The sequence below is a fragment of the Miniopterus natalensis genome, chromosome 10 (assembly GCF_054644295.1).
Source record: "Miniopterus natalensis isolate mMinNat1 chromosome 10, mMinNat1.hap1, whole genome shotgun sequence".
NCBI lineage: Eukaryota > Metazoa > Chordata > Mammalia > Chiroptera > Miniopteridae > Miniopterus > Miniopterus natalensis.
In genome coordinates, this window is record NC_142090.1 from 56,441,547 (window position 1) to 56,462,502 (window position 20,956).

The window sequence follows — 20,956 nt, forward strand, 5'->3', positions numbered from 1 at the left end:
GTAAGATTATGAACTGCTTTTTAGGATTTTCAGCATTTTATAGCGATTGAGAATCAGTAAATATTTGGTTTTAAAATAAATCCTTGGGTGCAATTAAGTCTATTTTACCTTTCTTTTTTAAAAAAATTTATTTTTATTGTTGAAAGTATTACAGATGTCCCCTTTTCCCAATTGACCCCTTCCACCGCATGCTTACTACCCCCCTAGGCCTTTACCACACTATTGTCTGTGTCCCTGGGTTATGCATACATACATATAAATTCTTTGGTTAATCCCCACCCACTCACCCACCCCTATCTTTCGTCTGAGATTCATCAGTTTGTTCCATGCTTTTATGTCACTGAATCTATTTTGTTCATCAGATTATTATGTTCTTTATATTCTATATGTAAGTGAAATCATGTGATGTTTGTCTTCCTCTGTCTGGCTTATTTTGCTTAGCATATTATTCTCCAGGTCCATCCATACTGTCCCAAAGGGTACGAGATTCTTCTTCTTTACAGCTGCATAGTATTCCATGGTGTAAATGTCCCACAGCTTTTTTATCCACTCATCTACTGATGGGCACTTGGGCTGTTTCCAGATCTTAGCTATTGTAAATTGTGCTACTATGAACATCGGGGTGCATATATTCTTTCTGATTAGTGTTTCAGAATTCTTAGGATATATTCCTAGGAGTGGGATCACTGGGTCAAAAAGCAGTTCCATTTTTAATTTTTTGAGGAACCTCCATACTGTTTTCCGTAGTGGCTGCACCAGTCTGCATTCCCACCAGCAGTGTACCAGGGTTCCCCTTTCTCCACACCCTCGCCAGCATGTGTCATTTGTTGATTTGTTGATGGAAGCCATTCTGACAGGTGTGAGGTAACACCTCATTGTGGTTTTAATTTGCATCTCTCTGATGATTAGCAACGTTGAGCATTTTTTCATGTCTCTTGGCCATCTGTATGTCTTCTTTGGAGAAGTGTCTATTCAGGTCCTTTGTCCATTTTTTAATTGGATTGTTTGTCTTCCTCTTGTTGAGTTGTTTGACTTCTTTGTATACTTTGGAAATTAGCCCCTTATCGGATGCATCCTTGGCAAATATGTTCTCCTGTACTGTGGGGTTCCTTTGTATTTTGAGGTTGATTTCTTTTGGTGTGCAGAAGCTTTTTAGTTTGATGTAGTCCCATTTGTTTATTTTTTTCTTTTGTTTCTCTTGCCCTAAGGGATGTATTGGTAAAAATTCCACTAAGTGAGATATCTGTGGCTTTATTGCCTGATTTCTTCCAGGATTTTTTATGGTTTTGCAACTTACATTTAAGTCGTTTATCCATTTTGAATTTATTCTTGTGTATGGAGTAAGTTGGTGGTCTAGTTTCATTTTTTTGCATGTACCTGTCCAATTTTCCCAGCACCATTTTTTGAAGAGACTCTCTTTACTCCATTGTATGCTCTTGCCTCCTTTGTGAAATATTAACTGACCATAATGGGGTGGGTCTATTTCTAGGGTTTCTGTTCTGTTCCATTGATCTATATGTCTGTTGTTGTACCACTACCATGGTGTTTTGATTACAGTGGCTTTGTAGTATAGTTTGATATCTGGTAAAGTGATCCCTCCAGCTCTGTTCTTCTTTCTCAAGATAGCTGCAACTATTTGGGGTCATTTTTGGTTCCATATAAATTTTTGGAATATTTGTGTTAGCTCTGTGAAATATGCTGTTGGTATTTTAATAGGAATTGCATTGAATCTATAGATTGCTTTGGGTAGTATGGACATTTTAATGATATTAATTCTTTCAATCCATGAGTATGGTATATTTTTCCACTTGTTTATATCTTCCTCTGTTTCTTTTTTCAGTGTCCTGTAGTTTTCTGAGTACAGGTCTTTTACATCCTTGGTTGTTTATTCCTAGATATCTTATTTTTTTAGTTGCGATGGTAAATGGTATTGTTTTTGTTTTAGTTTCTCTTTCTGAGAGTTTATTGTTGGTACATAAAAATGCCATTGATTTTTGGATGTTAATTTTGTATCCAGCTCCTTTGCTGAATTCATTTATCAAATCTAGTAGTACTTTGGTGGAGCCTTTAGGGTTTTCTATGTACAATATCGTGTAATCTGTGAATAATGTAAGTTTTGCTTCCTCCTTTCCAATTTGGATGCCTTTTATGTTTTCTTCTTGTCTGAAGGCTGTGGCAAGGACTTCTAGTACTATGTTGAATAAGAGTGGTGAAAGTGGACAATCCTGTCTTGTTCCTATTTTTAAGGGAAATGGTTTTAGTTTTTGACCATTGAGTATGATATTGGCTGTTGGTTTGTCGTATATGGCCTTTATTATGTTGAGGTATGTTCCCTCTATTCCCACTTTGCTGAGAGTTTTTATTAAAATTGGGTGCTGGATTTTGTTGAATGCTTTTTCTGCATCTACTGATATGATCATATGATTTTTGTCCTTCATTTTGTTTTTGTAATGTATCACATTATTGATTACCTTTCTACACTCAGGAGGACATAAAGACGTATTCAAAATATAGGGCAGTATTTTTCTCCTCCACTATTAAATTCTCTAGCTAAAGGAGTTCCTATGGTTGACATGGAAAAGGCACCATGAAGGTGCTAAGCTCTGAGTGTTGGTCCCTGCTGTCAATATGAGCTGCAGGATGAAGGGCAGCATGGTGGCTCTGATGCAGCTAACCCCGTATGTCTATATGACACCACATTGCAGGCTGAGCACTTGACCTTGAACTTAAAGACATTCTCTTTCCCACTTCAAAAGGCGAACTGCAGAAGTGGTCTAATTCCTTAAAAAGAAAATAAATAAAAATAAATAAATTTAAAAAATATAGAGCATATTTCCTTGGTTTTGTCAGTAAGTATTGTATTATCAACTTGCCAGAAGTAGAAGATTAGGAAGGAGGAAGTCAATGAGGTCTCTTTGTCCCTGAAATGAACAGTTTACCAGTGTTTTAACCATCTTCTCAGTCCTGCTTTATACCTTCAAAATATATGTGCATATGTACATATTTGTCAGGAGAAAGAGTTTAGGCATTTTGACTACTACTTGTGAGATACACAAAATTCAATTAAAAGTTTGTGTAATATATATGTATAAGTATAAAATGTTATTTCATTATTTTATTGTATTCTATTATTTAGCCTAAATAAGTTCCCTTAATGTAGTTATTTTACACAGTTCAGTTATTTAAATTTTTTGATATAAACTTTCTTTTCTTTAGCAATCTATGCTATACACATATTCTGTAGAAATTCAGCATTATAAAGTATGACTTGAACTAAAGCTAGGTCTGGAAATGACACTTACTGTGTTAAATACCAGAAACTCAGTACAGTTTTTTATGTCAAACTCTTTTCTCTTTAGAATATAAGTTAAAACATTTTCAGGATATGTTATTAGTAGTAGTATGTAAGTGTGTGTGTATTTGTGTATATATACATATATATATTTTAGACTGTAAGGTAGATATATTCTTCTCAGGACATATTACGTATGTAATAAATGCATATGTTTGTATATAATATATGGCATATGTATATAGATATTTAAAATCTGAAACTTATAGGAAAGCTCCTAGAGACCTCTGGCCAATCCATGGGCACACAGGTCCCTACATCTCAGTTAGCAACTATGAGTCAAATCTTCTTTACACTTAAAATCTCTCTAACTTCTCTACCCAGACAGTCCAGAATAGCCTCCCTATTTTAAAGTTAATTGATTAGTAAAGTAAACTTAATTACATTTGTAAAGTTCCTTTTGCCATATAATGTAACATACATACACATATGATACAAGTCACAAGGGCATGGTCATTTGAAGGGGGGTAGAGGGTTTCTTGCTTGTCCCAGAAGGTAATTTAAGACTATTTAAATGTCTATTCTTTTTTTATTTTTAATATATCTTTACTGATTTCAGAGAGAGAAAAGAACAGGGAGAGAGATAGAAACATCAATGATGAGAGAGTCATCGATCGGCTGCCTCCTGCACGCCCCCAACTGGGGATCGAGCCTGCAACCCGGGCATGTGCCCTGACCAGGAATCGAACCCTGACCACCTGGATCCTAGGTTGACACTCAATCACTGAGCCACTCCTGGCCATGCTAAATGTCTATTCTTTATTAAATTTTAGTGTATTCATTAGTTTATATCAGTATTGACTCATGGATTCCTTTTTTAATTCATTCCTATTTTATTATTTGTTACTATCCCACATTTGGACATAAGAAGCCTTTCAAGTTGGCGCACACACACACACACACACACACACACACACACACACTCTTACATTGACATATATATATATTGAAAACCATTAATTCCAGCCCTTTACAACAGGGTGTTCTAGTTTTCTCTCTTTTCATATGTGTAACTCCTTTCTTTACCAGCAAGAAAACTGGTGCCTTCTCCCTGTGTAGATGACCTACTTACCGTGCTTGAGCTCCATCATTCCGTAATTCATTAAATTAGGATAAGCTCTGATTTCTCAGCAATCATTTTGTATTCATTCTGCCCTATGCATGGGCCCTTAGTGCTGCCCCACCTAATGGCTTCATGACTAAATTGTCCATGAAGGGAAAGGAAGAAAGGGAAAGGGTGCAGAGATTATTAGGGCCTTATATTTCTGTTTAAAACACTTCTTTTATAATTGCTTTTAAAAAATAAACTTTTTATATTAGAATACCCTTAGGTTTATGAAAAAGTTTCAAAGATAATACAGCATTCTGGTATACCCCACACCCAGTTTACCTATTATTAAGATCTTATGTTAATATTGTACATTTTTCATGACTAGTGAACCAACATTGGATATACTTTTTATCAAATAAAGCCCACAGTTTATCAGTGTTTCTGATAACATTTTTAAAGTGGAGAAAGGATTTTATACATGTTTTTTTAATTTACCCTTCATCTTGACTAAAATGTCTCCCACTGGACTCAATTGTTATTCAAATGGAAGACACTGAAATTGCTGGTGTGTTACTGTGTTAGGAATTCCCTAGGAAATCCTCCTCCCTATTTATAGATTTTTCTGGGATTTTGTTACAGCAGTGTATCATCTGTGGCCCAGCATGTGTTTTTTTTGTTTTGTTTTGTTTTCTGTGTGTGTTTTTTTTTTACTGGACAGATAATCTTATGAGATTAAGGTCTATACAGTGCCTGGCACAGTGCCCAGGCCACTTTATTCATCAGAAACCAGAGGTACAGTGTTAAATGGCTATAGGTTTTTCAGTGGCTTGCAAACAAAAGAAATTCAGACCAAGAAAAAAATCATTCCTTGAAACTATGAAAAGAAAATGGCAAAATCTAAATGAGTAAATGTTTTATTAAATGTCTATGAAGCATAACTTTATGTCCACTTCATGGGTTTTTAAGCTTAGTATTCATAAAAATGTCGTATTTGAAGACAACCTGTAGGTTAGATTTTCTACAAAATGATTGCTGAGAAATCAGAGCTTATCCTAATTAAATGAATCACTTAGAGCCAATAATTTCAAAAGCAAAGTGATAATAGCAATTATTCCTTTTTCCCAGCTGAAATTATTTTTATGTGGATGGGAGTGAATTTTAATATACTTCTTAGGACACCTGTGACTCTCATAAATATTTCGCACCTAGGATATACTAAATGATTAGCAAATGTTGCTTCTCTATCCTTCTTTCTCTCTATTTGAACAAATATTTTGTGCAGGGGGAATAATGAGTTGATAATGTAGAAAATATACTCATTGGTAAATTCCAAGAGGTGATCTGGTGATTTTAGTTCATTTTGAGGGCATTCTGCCATATAGGCTATAGTGAGAAGAAACCTAGATTTGTAGTCAGAAGCATTGGCAAACCTGCCCTGCCATTTAGCTTCTCCTAATACCAGAATGCTGCTGGTGTCTCTGACTGACAATAGCATCATCTGTAAAATGCGGACACTGATTGTATCTGTGCGTCTACATTAACGTAATGCTTGTAAAATCACTTAGTAAATGGTCAGGTCTAACAAAATGTTAAATGAAATTACTGATCATGATTCTTATTTTTGGTACCCCTATGTTTTTATTTAGGTAGAAGTCAGAAACAATGTGGTTGACATAATTAGAACATTTTAGGCTCTTCACATAGTTTTTAATGTTGATATTTACAAAAAACCATTTTGTAAATAAACAGCAGCAGGAGATATTGGGTTCTTGGCTGTGTTTTCTTCACTGCTCCACTCTCTGTTTGTCCCTGATTTATCCTTGGTTCCAGTGAAGAGTGGGGTACCTGAGGCATTTTAGGGCCAACACCCCATGGTAGGTCCCATCAACTTTTGTTGGCTCCGTTAGAATATACACAATCCTCTAGAATCCTTCCTCATACTGATTTGTACCACAGACACAAAAGTACTTTGAATATATACACTATCTACTAGGTTTTAAAAATCTATAAGGATAGAAAAAAATATATTACAGAATTTCTTCCTAATCAAGTAAGAAACTGATGAAGAACATTAGTTTCCAGGTAGAAAGTAATTATAAAAATCTATAAAGTTTTTAGAAAGGCCCATTCTCCAATAAGTTTAGCAAAATTGTTTTGAAGACTAGAAGAAATGGTGATTCTCCTGCTGAACTGACAGCCTGGCATTTATTGAAGATTTCTCAGAATAGTTGATTCCCATGTTTTGGCAAGGTCAAGAAACTGATCACAGTGTTACTCAGGAAATATAGTTTGTCCTGTTAAGCTTTTTGAAGGTAACTTTTGAAACCCCTTTAGATAGTTTTAATCAATTTTTTGAACTCTGTGTCATTTGAAGTTGCAATGAAAGCTTTATTCCAGAGGTTGTTCTTTGGAAGGACAATGTAATAAATGAAGGATTTTTGGTTTTGGCCATTTCTTTTTAGCAGTATAGGTAAAACCTGAAATGAAAGAAACTTTTTTTTAGTTACAAAATAATTTAAGAACTCTAAGGTGGGCATATAGATCCTTAACTGGTGACATCTTTTGCTGGATAGAGGCAGTCCATACTTGATTATATATACATTCTTAAAATTTTTTTTTGAGAAATCAAATTTTTGAAAAACAAATAAAATACTTCATTTTTTAATAAAGTGAGTGTGGTGTTCCTTTTTAGGAATGCTAAATATTAGTATTATATTGTTAAATACCATCCCTGCTAGCACTGCCCCCTCCTCCTAGGGTTCAGGCATTCCAATGGGTAGGTGGGAACCTTTACAGGCACACTGGGAAGCAGATGCACCATGGAATCCTGCCAGCTCCCTCCTGGGAACCAGAGATGTCAAACCATGAACCTCTCTCTCACAGAACTACTGCCTCTGACTGCTCCCTTCCACAGAGCCTGGATCTGGGTGTTGAATGGCTTTCAAAAGTATCTAAACATCTTAGACTAGATGCCCACAGTGTTCTGGAGCAGGGTTAAGACAAAAGGGAGTGTGGGCAGATATCCTATACTTGTTTATGTGACCCCCTGGATGTGGAGACTCCCTAGCTCCTTCCACAGGAGCACTGCAAGTTGTCTCTTCTTATTGCCACTCTTGTAGCCTGGAGTTGAGTTAGGACTGAGAAGGAAGAAAAGTTTTGGAGGAAAAGGAGATGGGGTGAGGTAAGGGGACACTAGCCGTGGGTGATGCTATGCATTAACTGATCATTGGAGATGCCCTAAGTTCCTAGGACTCCTCAGCATGGAAAAGACAGAGGACAGAAAAGACTGGATATGCTGTGGTGAACTTGGTCAGAAAGTATTTTGATTTTTTTTTACTTGGCTGGGCTGGTACAAATAATACTTTACAAATGCCACAGTCACACTGTGAAGGCTGACCTGCCTTCCCTTGCCCAGACCTCCATGGTTTTGGTAAATCACTCCTAATCAGTTCTAGCGTGAAAATCTGAATTTGGCCTATGAAAGATGGCTTAGCGATGGATTTATAATGCACAAACGTATCTATTGTGTAAATGTCAAGAACCACCTTTGTGAGTTTACAAAGAAACTACAGTAAATCATAACCAGGTGGTCACAATAGCTCCTAGCCAAGCCAATTCAGCAACAAGTCCAGGTCTAGTGGGCATTTCTAAGTGTTCCTAGTAATTCCAAGGCTGCAATTCATATTTGTTGAAATCTTCAAATGAAAGAATTATTATAAAAAATGGCCAAATAAAAATAATCTGTATGTAACTCTACCCAATATTCACAGTTGTTTTTTGGTTTGTTTTTAACAATCACAAATGGTGTTTATAAATCCTCAACATTTTCAACACAGATTTACTTTAAGGTTTTAAATGTCCCTTGTGTATGCAGCACTATGGGGAGGAGGAAAATGTGGTTTTGCCAAAGTTGGTACTGCCAAGATGTTGCAGTTTCAAACACAATGACAATAGTCAGCAGTGACTCTTATCTCTAAACAATACCCTTTAGTCACATGCAAGGTACCATGCACTTGCAGAAATTTAGAATTATAGTCTCATGTAACCAACCCTTACAGGTCATTTTGAAGCAGAAGTACCAAAGTCAAATACTCTTTCTGGAAAATGTTGGATCCTTTTCTTTTAAAATTTTATTTCTAACTAAAAATATAATTTTTATAAAAATCAAAGGAAAAAACACCCTATAGTCCATAAGGAAAACATCTATTTTTTTGCCAGATGAAGAAAATGAGTTATTATAAGTTATTATAACTTAACTCATGTACTGTTACCCACCCTATTATATACTTAGCATTTAGGTCACAGTTCTACTACCGATTTTAGTCTGCCATAATTTATACTATTTGTGCTTTATTTGAGGCTCTTTTTATTGTGAGAAGGAATGCTGGAGCACCATTGACTTTTGGAAATATTTCATTCCATTATTGTAATACAGTATTTGCTAGATGTGGAAATCCAAAGTTTTCTCTATGGTGTGGTGCTAGTATGAACTGTCATCAATTCATATCCAAATCAAGCTGCGACACTATTTAGAAAGGTTATGTGAATATAGGACCAACTAATGGTATATTTATACATTTTCTTTTACCATATGACATCCTAATCAAGTTTTCAAGGCAATGGAACTTTGCAGAAAAGATCTTTCATTAGTTTTAGTTGAGGTTTTTGAAACAGCCTTGGTTTTATAAAGAAAAACATTTTTTTAAAAGTGATACAACAAAAGCAATCTTTATTTTTATGGGATCCACACCCCCAAAAAGGACACTAAACATTGATTAGATAGCCTCATCATAGTTTATCCACAAGTAACCCTGATCTGTTTATCTAGGTACTTTCTTTGCTTAAAATTAATTAACATTATTGCCACCCCTGTTTATAGTTATTGATAATTGCAGTCTACAAGCAAGTGGATGCTGAAAGGGAAGACCTTTTACCCTAAAATGTTCAGTTACCTCTTTCAGCCTGGGAGAGGATGGGCAAAAAGATAGTGAGTTTTAGCATACAAACAATTGAACAGAGTTCCATTTTTAGCCTGACGCTTTTGCTTTTCTTCAATTGTGAAATTGATCCTCTTAATCAATACTATAGAGAGAAAAAGAGGTAATCCTACAGAGAAGCCGGGTAGAAAAATACCATTCAATGGGCTTGACAGCAAAACAATTTTGAAGTGACATAAATTGCAAGAATAGCTCTGTTCATGGCCACTTGTAAATACAAGTGAAATAAGTAAACAGGATATAAATGCTTTTCCATTTTGACTTACTCCCATCATTGGTTCTGTCAGTTATTTGGAGTAATCAAGAGCCATCTAATCAAGCATTTACTTGGCGGAAAGAGTTTTGTAAGAGGTGGTGATAATTACCTCTGTAAGTCTACTTATAAAAGTTCAATAAAAACATAGCTCACGTACACCCTAAATTCGACATCAGAGTGCAAAGCATTCAGAACGAAACACTAAAAAGCCATCTCTATGATGGCTGTTGTACAGTTATAGCCCAGCCTGGGCAGTGGTCCTTCCTGGGGATGTCAGAATGTGAAGTCTATCCACACTTGTGGTTCAGACATATACTGACATGTTTGGCCAATTCATTATCCCCTGACTGAAGCCACAACTCAAGATGGGACAAAAAGGTTTCTAAGAGCAAAAGACCATCATGAGAATGTTTGAAGTCTGGCAGAGGCACCACACTCAGGATCAGGTCCTGAGTGGTGGGTAAAAGGGGGGCAGGGAGGAGATTTCAGTGGGGAACAGCAGTGGTTTCCAGGGCAGTGGCTAGATACACTCAGCAATAACCTTATTCCGTCCCCAGACAACGGCAAATTGAACAGCCCTAGGTGAGCAAGATGGCTTCTGCTATTGGGGCCAATACTCTTGTTGATCGCTGGACCCTAGAAGAGAGTTTCTTTCCTGATTTACAGTCAGCAGTAATAATCAAATGGGTCTATGAAGGTATGAGATAAAGAAAATGAAAAGATTTGTAAACAAGAAAACTACTGGCCAAGGCATCAAGTCCCCAAGGGCAACAGAAGCTAAGGGTTCACAGTGGCAAATCCAGAAAGAATGAGCAGTAGCATCCATGGCCTGAAGGGAAAGGGGAGTGAGGTAACTGCTGACTTTGACCCTGTGGTTTGGTTTATGCATGATAACCTTTTCTATAAACCCTATTTTTCTGAGAGAAAAGACAAAGGAAGTGGGAAGTCTGAATGTCTGGTGTATGAAGGTTACTAATTCAGTAGATGTAGGAACCAAACCTTGTAAAGCATGTTCAAACTAACATTATTTAAATACCACTTCTTGACCTGTTCCTGGCCCTTGCTATATCTTTACCTGCTTCTTGCAGTCTCCCATAAGCCCAATGCTGAATATAGCCCATTGGCAGTACTAATCAAATAGGTCTATGAAGGAATTTAGGACAAGTGGTTAGTGGATTATAACAGTTCTAAGTGGAGAAGGCAAGATCAATCATGTGTAGACAGGATTACTAAAGGAAAGTAAAATGGTTGTGGTTTTGAGAAAGGCCTCAAACTCTCAAACCTAAAAGGTAATGACATGTTAGAGTTTTTGTGGTACCTTTGGTCTTCATCTGATTCTGTGTTCAAAGGTAGCACTGTTACAAAAAGGCAGATGAAAGACTGGATTAGGGAGAGTGAGAGGAGCTGAGTGGGATACTGTGAGAGATGATCATGGTGCAGAAGTAAAGATATTGATCTCATCTTGCAGAATTATACTTCTCAGAATGTCCAGTACTTTATGGGCAGAGCTAGAGGTTCTGGTATTGGTGAGAGTGATAACACCATAGTTTATACACTGTGGACTTTCTTTCAGTCATCTCCAACCGTTAACGAAGGAAGAAAAGATTGCAAGAGAAAGAAATGTCTTTAATTTACAGAATCCAAGGACCACAGGGCACCAGCCTCTGAGCATCTGGTGACTGGAGAACGAGATGTACCAACCAGACTCTGGGGCCCCAGGGGCACTCTCAGATTACAGCCCAAATGCTCCCTATCCTTTGACTCTGTCCCTGACTTCTCCACACACTTGATGGTGGGCCCATACCTTTGTTTTCTGGTCTCCATCATGTGGTGAGGTCAAATAAATTATTCTCTTAGGACCCAAGAGACCTGGCTTCTAACCCTGACATACCCATGTACTAATATAAAACCAAAGTAAGTTACTTTTCCTTCCTGGCCCTCAGTTTTCTCATCTTTTTAGAAAGTTGAGCCCCATTCCATACCTATACAGTGATGCTTCTCACTTAAGCCCTTCATATGTCTTAACCAATATCCATCAAGTTCTGTTTGACCCAGTTTCCTGTGGAATCAACACTGACCTGTCCCATTCCTGCCATCCAAAACAGAACAATATAGGAGGAACACTTATTTTATCTGCTTACCTCCATTTCAAGAATTCAGGTTTGAACTGCAAAGTCAGCAAATACTTTGTTGAGAACAAGTCAGCTTGCTTTTTAATAAAATCAGATTTCTAATAACATAGATGATTTAAGATTGTGCAAAGTTTAATGATCTATGCACTTAAAGTCATCATAAATGAACTAACTATGTAGAAAAAGAAAATATTTGGGAATGAATGACAGTATTGTTAGGAAACACTGTCATCTTAGTCATTATACATAAATCTAATGAGTTTAGTACATCTATTTTTTTCTTTTTTCTTTTCTACAACTAAGCTTATGCATTGGGTTAGAGCAAATATTTTATAACATTTCAAACCTTTTCATTCAACAATACTGTAAATACCTATAACAAATTGTATCTTTCAACTGATTCTAAGCAAGCCACTTAACCTCACTGGACCTCCTTTACCTCATCTACACATTTAAAAGGTTGTAATAACTTATCTCTAAGGTGTCTTTCGGTTTAAAATGTTATGATTTGGTGTTGCTTCTCTTTGTTGTATACAGTAAGAACAACTATTTTAGTGGCCATGCACAATAGATAACCTAATGATAATGGCATCAGCAGGAGTCTAATTAGGGCCTATAGATATAAATTCAATTTATGCTAAGTTCTTTCTCATGAGCCTTAGTTGGATGGTGGCTTTAAGGAATATTACTAAGCTTGGGTGAATTCCAAAGCATCTTTATTGTATGGCTCCAACATTTTTGTTTTACAATAATCACAATAACTTACTGTTACAAGTTCATAGTGTAGAAGCTCTTTGGAAATGAGGAATTTTTTTAGAAGGGAGAATGATGAATATATTTTGCATAGGGTTACATAATATTAGAGCCCAAAAGGATCCTAGAAAATTTATGCAGACTTACTGGTACAAGAAAAATGCTAAAAATAAGGTAATATATGGATTCCATTTATTAAATTGGAAAATTTTGTATGGAGAATTTTTTAGCAGAAAGAAATATTTGGGGACTAAATAATAAAAGTGAATCTGTTTCCAAATAAAAATAGTTTTCCCCATTATTCCTGCCAGATATCATATAGAAAAAATAAGTAGCAAAACAGAGAACAACTTGGAAAATTTAGTAGGTCGATATTTTTAAAATTATATATATATATATATATATATATATTCATAGCATGCTGAAGAAGGAGCACTCTTATTGTGTCTTGGAGATTTTTAGAGTGAAAGGGAGAGAAAGGTGGGCAATGGATGAAGAATTAAGGTTGGGTCATATAGATAGTGAGGTAGTGAACTGTAGATACTAAGCAGGCAGTTTAAAAAGTAGAGCCTGAGCACAGATGAGAGGAAAAAGTAAAAATGTATTTCTGGGAGACAGTGTGGAACATCATGAAGGAATTGGCATTATCACAAAAGTTCTTCTAAATATTTGACTTAATGATTGTTAGTTTATATACATACAAGCACACACATATATTTGCACAAATTATTCAAACCACAAATATTTTTAAGCTGAATGATTTATAAGATAACATAGACCAGAATTTAAAGTTTCATACTAACAAATAAGTAAAGGCATATACCATGTTCATGGATAGTAAGAATTAACATTATAAAAATGTCCATAATACCCAAAGCAATCTATAGATTCAACACAATACCTAGCAAGATGCCAATGGCATATTTCACAGAACTAGAACAAATATTCCAAAAATTTTCATGGAACCAGAAAAGACTGCAAATAGCTACAGCAATCTTGAGAAAGAAGAACAAAGTTAGAGGAATCACACTACTGGGTATTAAACTATATTACAAGGCGAAGGTAATCAAAACAGCATGGCACTGGCATCAAAACAGACATATAGATCAATGGAACAGAATAGAAAGCCTAGAAATAAACTCACGTCTTTATGGTCAATTAATATTTGACAAAGGAGGGGGATACATACAATGGGGTAAAGACAGTCTGTATCAATAAATGCTATAGTGAAAATTGGAGAGATACATGCAAAAAAGTTTTAAAAAATTAGACCACCTAAAGTTTTAAAAAATTAGACCATACACAAAAATAAACTAAAAAGTGGATTAAAGACTTAAAAAATGTTAGACTCAAAACCATATAAATTCTAGATTAAAAATAGGCAGTAATATCTCTGACATTCCTCATAGTAATATTTTTTCTGACATATCTCCTCAGGCAAGGTAAACAAACAGCAATAAACCAATGGGACTACATTAAACTAAAAAGCTTTTACACAGGAAAAACCACAAAAAAATGAAAAGACAATCCATAAAAAAATGAAACCATAAAAAAATGAAAAGACAACCCATAAAAAAAATGGGAGAACATATTTGCCAATGATACATTTGATAAGGGGTTAATATCCAAAATTTATAAAGAATTTATAAAACCCAACACCAGAAAAATAATCCAATTTAAAAGTGGGCAAAGAATTGAATAGAAACTTCTACAAAGTGAACATACGGATGGCCAATATGAAAAGATGCTCAATATCACTAATCATCAGAGATATGCAAATTAACACCACAGTGAGATATCACCTCACCCTTGTTAGAATGGCTGTCATCAATAAGTTTCCTAAGATGTCATCAAAGGTAGGATTTAAGGGGAAAACAATTAGATCATTTGACAGCTAAAATATTCTGTAGTTATAGGAGTTCCCTGTGTTCCTATTACTGCTCCACAAAATAAGTCTATCTTTACTCAGCTACTGAACTGTTATGAGGTAATTGTTTTGCCAGGGCTTACCCATTATTCTTTATCTATTATCAGTCATCCGTTGTCGAGATTAGATGTCTTTTTCTTTTTTAAATGATCTATGAGGTCACTGTTGAGGGCTGTGTTAACCAGACCATAGTGCTGAATCCATTCTGCCAAAGCTACCTGGACCTGAGTTTGTTCTCTAATTAAATATCAATCATTATTTCAGGATTGTTTGCTTGGTGAGACATCCCTTCTGGCAGTAATGAATCATAGAGCTCAAAGTAGACAGTTGAAGGAGTAACTAGTGAACCAGTGTGGTCCTATTAAAGGGAAAGTGAAAAAATTCATTTTAGCCAGAATTTGAGATTAAACTTTGCAAATGATAGTTTAAATAATTTCCTTTTCTTAGGAAACCAAAGAAAGTTCTATATAATAAAACTAGCTAAGATGCCACAATTAAGAAATTGATCAAAATAAAGAGAAGTTGGTAGTGTTTATTTTAATGGCTTATGTGACTTATTCATGAGCTCCCCAAAGATGTGTGTAGCCGGGAAACAGTCATTTGTTTGTTAAAATGTAAAGAGTTAAGACATTTACTTATTTTTTATTTTTTAAAAAGACACATTTATTCAGCATCATAATCAGACTATTACATTTAATGATCAACAGCATGGGTGCAAAAAAAAAATCTACATTAAAACCCTTTGTTGGAGTGCTTTACACTTTCCACAGAACAGAAACTAAAATAACCTGTTATACAATTAGTCACAAATACTGTATAGTCCTCGGGTTCTTTCTGCCCCTTCACATGAGTATTGTCTAAAACATGTCTTTTTTATAGCAGCTAGGCCCTGCCACCACCGTGCTTGGCTGAGTTCACAAATCTGTTGTAACCTGTAGCTTCCCTGTCACTTCTCTGGCTCTCTTCTCCTGCTAAGCTTTGTTTCCTGGCAGTAATTAAAACCTTCTGCCACTGCCATAGCTACTGCTGCTGCTGGAACCACCATAGCCACCTTGGTTTCATGGATTGGCAAAGAAATGGCCTCCACCACCATAGGGCCAGAGCTTCTGCCTCCAAAGTCTCCTCCTTTCATAGCTCCAGCATTTGAAGACTGATTGTTATAATTGCCAAAGTCATTGTAGCTTTTGCCACCTCCAAAATTGCTTCCGTTACCACCGCCAAAGCTGCCTCCTCTGTTGTTATAGCTGTCATAGCTGCCACTCTCGCCATAGCCACTGCCCTGGTTTCCATAACCCTGTCCACTACTTCCATAGCCTCTGCTTCCTCCAGAGTGACCAGGGCCACCTCCTCCAGAACCACCATCATTACCAAATCCATTATAGCCATGCCCACTGCCACCATATCCACCACCACCACGGCTGCCACCAAAGACATCTTGACTACTAAAGTTTCCTCCACGACCAAAATTGTCATTCCCACCAAAACCACCTCCATGACCACCTCCGAAGTTTCCAGAGCCACTTCAACCTGTTTGGCTAGATGAAGCACTAGCCATCTCTTGCTTAGAGAGGGCTTTCCTTACTTCACAGCTGTGGCCATTCACAGTGTGATATTTCTGAATGACAGTCTTGTCTACAGAGTCGTGGTCATCAAAGATTACGAAAGCAAAGCTTCTCTTCTTGCCACTGTCTCGGTCTGTCATGATTTCAGTCGCTTCTATTTTCCCATACTGTTCAAAATAATCTCGTAGGTGGTGTTCTTCAGTGTCTTCTTTAATACCACCTACAAAAATCTTTTTCACAGTTAAGTGGGCACCGACTCTGATATCTTCCCTTGCGACAGCCCTCTCTGGTTCCACAGCTCTCCCGTCCACCTTGCGTGGCCTTGAATTCATGCCTGATCCACCTCCACAGTGCCATAGGTGACAAGTCCAAGGCCTCTGGAGCACTTGGTGTTTGGATCTCTCATCACCACACAGTCTGTGAGAGTTCCCCGTGGCTCAAAGTGGCTCCTCAGACTCTCATTGGTTGTTTCACAACTCAAACCTCCGATGAAGATCTTCCGCAGCTGCTCTTGCTCTTTGGGAGACTCTGACTTAGACACGACAACTGTGGGAGGGGAGATGCCAACGATGCTTATGCGGTGGCGTCCACCTTCAGAAAGCAATGATCTATGGAACGTAATTCAAGACATTTACTTTTTTATATAAAACCCTCTTTGAAATGAATATCAAAAGGTGTGTTATTTATTTTAATCATAAGCTGTGCTATATTTTACTCTAAATATATGTTATTGCACTAATGATTATAATAGTATCATCAACTTCAGGGATGATTTTCATCTTACTTGATCTTGCATATGTAAGTTTTTTTTCACATATTAAATGCATTTGTATACCATATATTTCAGTTGTTAGAATAAATTTAGTTAAGCTGCTGTTTTATCACTGATTTATGATTTTATAATCTCTTGTGTGTCCACTGACATTTTGGCAAAATGCTACACTGGTATGATTTGTTTAATGAGTGTGCTCTATGGGGTAAGAGGGAAAGAAAAAATACTGCAGGTGCTTCTGAAGTATTTCTCATAAACCAAATCATGCTTGATTACTAAGGAACAATTACATTGTTGCCAAAGGGTATTGGGGATCTCAAATTATGTGATTAAAAGTTTATGCTGATCTGTAATTATATTGTTAAAAAGGCTTGTCAAACTGAGTGATACATAACAGATTTTCTCTGAAGTAATGTTTTGGACAAAGAACATTATACATTATCTAATGTGTAAGTATTATTTTCTTCTGGAAATTCTAGCAGCTGTTGCCAGCTCTAATTTATCCAAAAAATATGCATCAGTTTGGTTTCTTCTAGAATTGTAGAAAGATAAGTAAAAAGAAAATTAAAGATCTTGCCCAGTTCACTTACTACTCTCAGGCAGGTAAATTTATAGCCAGAGCACTGGACTATTTTTTCTATTATTTTAATAAAAATTTTCCTTATTACAAAAATGTTCAAGTTAGAAATTTTGGAAAATACAGAAATAGACACCCATGTACACATACACAGACACACAAATACAAATCATTTAAAAATCAGTTAAAGATAATATAATTTATTATTCTATACTTTTGTGTAGTTTGCGGCCTGTGTTTTTCAACATATTGGGATCCTATATACGTGGCTTTTTATAACTTCCTTTTGAAACACAATATGTTGTTAACATTTCTTTATATCTTTTTAAAAACTTGTATTTTGAAATCAGTTTTGATTCACATAAAAATTGCAAAAATAGTACATTTTCTGTGTACCTTGTACCCAGCTTCCCGCAATGATAACATTTTGTATAACCAGAGGACAGTGATCAAAAGCAGAAGACTGACATTGGTGCAATACTGTCAACTAAGGACCTCATTTGGATTTTGCCAGTTTTTATGTACACTCACTCCGTGTGCATGGGTGTGTCTCTCTGTGTGTCTGATTGTGTTTCAGTGAAATTTTATCTTTAGCATAGATTTTATTTGCATATTAGCTCTTTATTTGTGATATATGTTGCAAATATTTTTCCCAATTTGTCATTTGTCTTTTGACTTTTCTTATGGTGTTTTTTTTAAAATAACAACTTTATCAATATAGAGTTCACATGCCATGCAATTCACCCATCTAAAGTGCACAATTCAGTGTTTTTCAGTATATTCAGAGTTGTGCAACCACAATTTTAGAATATTTCTATCACCCCCCCACCACCACCACCAAAAAAAAGTCCGGTAGCCATTAGCTGTCACTTTCAATTTTCTACCCAAATCAAAGAGCTTTGGACCCACACTAAATACTCTTTCTAGAACCAAGGAAAAGCAGGTGTTTTTCTTTTCTCTTCTTTTCTCCTTTTCTTTTCTTTTCTTTTCTTTTATTTTTTCTTTTCTTTCTTTTCTTTTTCTTTCTTCTTCCTGTTCCAGCTCTTGTTCCCACCAAAAAAAAAAAAAAAAAAAAAAAAGGAAAGGATTATTACTAACAATAATGTCGATTTCTGGTATTTTTAAAATCATTCCTTTTAATTGTTACTGACTTACTTATTGCTATTTGAAATTTCCCTTAAGCTGTCCCCCTGCCCCTACAGACACACGTTCACACTTTCACACTTTCACCCTGGGGGGGAAAGCAAAGCACAACAATTTGAGAAAGAAATTAACCTTTTCCTACCATCATGTCCTTAGGAACAGATCTGATGCCAGACTGAAGAAACAGCTGCTCTACATCTGGTCTACTAGACATTTCTTTCTTTTTTAATTTTTTCATTTTTATTGAATTTATTGGGGTGACATTGGTTAATAAAATCATATAGGTTTTAGGGGTACAATTCTATAGTACATCATCTACACATTGTATTGTGTGTTCACCACCCCAAGTCAAGTCTCCTTCCATCACCATCTATCCCCCATCCCCTCTCCTACCTCCCCCATCCCCCTTACCTTCTGGGAATCACCATGGTGTTGTCTGTGTCTATGAGGTTTTTTTTTTTAAATGTTCGTTTTATTATAATAAGAACACTTAACATGAGATCTGCCCTCTTAACAAATTTTTCAGTGTACAAACAAACTATGAGAAATTTAGTAAGTTTGAAAATATACTCATATTATCAGTATAATGAGTCTGGGCCAATTTGAATGGTCTATTTAGTCCTAAACTCTGATTATTTTTATTCGATGCCTTTATTTTTTATCTGATGTGAATTTATACTTGGGTAATGTAAATTTGAACATTTTAAATTCCTACCCTCTTTAATGCTTTCTTTCTGCTTTCTTTGACTTTCCTTTCTTCCTCTTTATAACAAATAGTATGTTATTGTTGATGTTAAGCGAATCAGTGTAAAATATTCCAGGGAAAATGTTTGCCTCTGTAATTTGAGTTACCTACTTTTTCTGACTTCAAAAGATTTGAAAATGTGGCCTTACCTCTGTCATTGATCTGTGGGATTTTAAGGACATTACTTAACCTTTCTGATTTTATTTTTCTAATCAGTAAAATGGATTGAAAAGAGCTTGTCTTTTAAGGTGGTAGCAAAGATTAATTGAGGTTCTTCAGTTAAATTATTTTTAAAAATTAAGTGATTATAGGAGGGCATTATAGCTTTGATTTCATTATTTCTGCTAATAATGGAAAAAAGCCATTGTCATCCTACTTGAATGTTTGTTTTATCTTTAACTTAATGAAAAACCTTAGTTCTTTTGACCTTGTGTTCCGAGAAAGGCCAAGCTTCTCAAGTTGTCTGTAAAATTACTGGTTCTCATTTTGCACAAGTTGTCTGTAAAATCTCTGGTTCTCATTTTGCACAAATACAAAATTAATTATTCTTAATTTTTTGTTTTTTCAAAAAATCAAAAACAAAAAATTAAGAATAATTAATTTTGTATTTGTGCAAAATGAGAACCAGAGATTTGAAGTGACCTTCTCACGGTTTCAGTGACAAGAACAGGATTAAATACAGTTTCCTAGTTGATTTTATGTACTATTACATATTTTCATACTTGCAGCAAAATCGCTGGGTTTTTATTTCCTCAGAAACACTATTGAGAAAATGAGATTAGATGTTTTTCAGGTAAATGATACAGGTTTTAAAAATTACAGATAAAGATTTATTCTTCAGGAATGGGGCAAGTTTTCACATATATTTATTTTCTAATATATACTGGTGAACTCTAGCCATTTAATGTAGAGGTTCAATTGGGAGGCTATAATCAGAAATAATTTGAACTCTAGAAGTTAAAGATACCTTGAGAGTAAGTGGCAGTTCTATATGGAAAAAATATTTATTATGAGAAATTGTACAAAATAGTGTCTTTATAAATAACTATTATTCTAACAAAATGCAATAACATAATTGCATTGAATTGTGGCTATTACCGATATTATATCAAAAAAATTTAGCTGAAGACTGGAACTGTGTATTCAGACTAAACCAATTATTGCATGCATCACTTGGTGTTTCAGAATCCTAATAGAGTCCATATGAGACAAATGACCTATTTCTTTCTAATTGATAAAAGGACAGGTAATTCTAATAATCTTAGGAGTGCAGAATTGAGAAGATACGTGGCAATCAAGTTAGAGTAATTTAAACTTTTTAAGGAAAATTACAATCCCCTTGGTGACACTTTATAATAGTGACCAATGACCTTATATGCAGACATGCATAGCCCTTGGCAGACAATAGTGCAGGGAAGGCCTGGGGAGGGGGTGGGAGCAAGGTAGAGCGGATCAATGAGGGCAAAAAAGGGGACTGCTGTAATAATTCCAACAATAAAGATAAATTTAAAAAAAAGAGTGCAGAATTGAGAAGATACATGACAATGGAATTAGAGTAATTTAAACTTTTTAAGAAAAATTACAATTCCCTTGGTGACACTTACTTTATAATAGTTGATAGGTAGGTTCTCTTGATTGACATCTTTGTATTATAGACTTTTATATTTGTCAAAACTTACTGAAGTATAC

At 35.5% G+C, this 20,956-nt stretch overlaps 1 protein-coding gene and 1 pseudogene across 1 annotated transcript in view; one reads left to right on the forward strand and one right to left on the reverse strand.

The window, feature by feature from the left end:
* ZNF804B (zinc finger protein 804B) overlaps positions 1 to 20,956 on the forward strand; it is a 416,857-nt gene that overhangs the window by 45,515 nt on the left and 350,386 nt on the right. The gene's annotated exons all lie outside the window — the stretch shown is intronic.
* LOC107541626 (heterogeneous nuclear ribonucleoprotein A1 pseudogene) lies at positions 15,306 to 16,451 on the reverse strand (annotated as a pseudogene).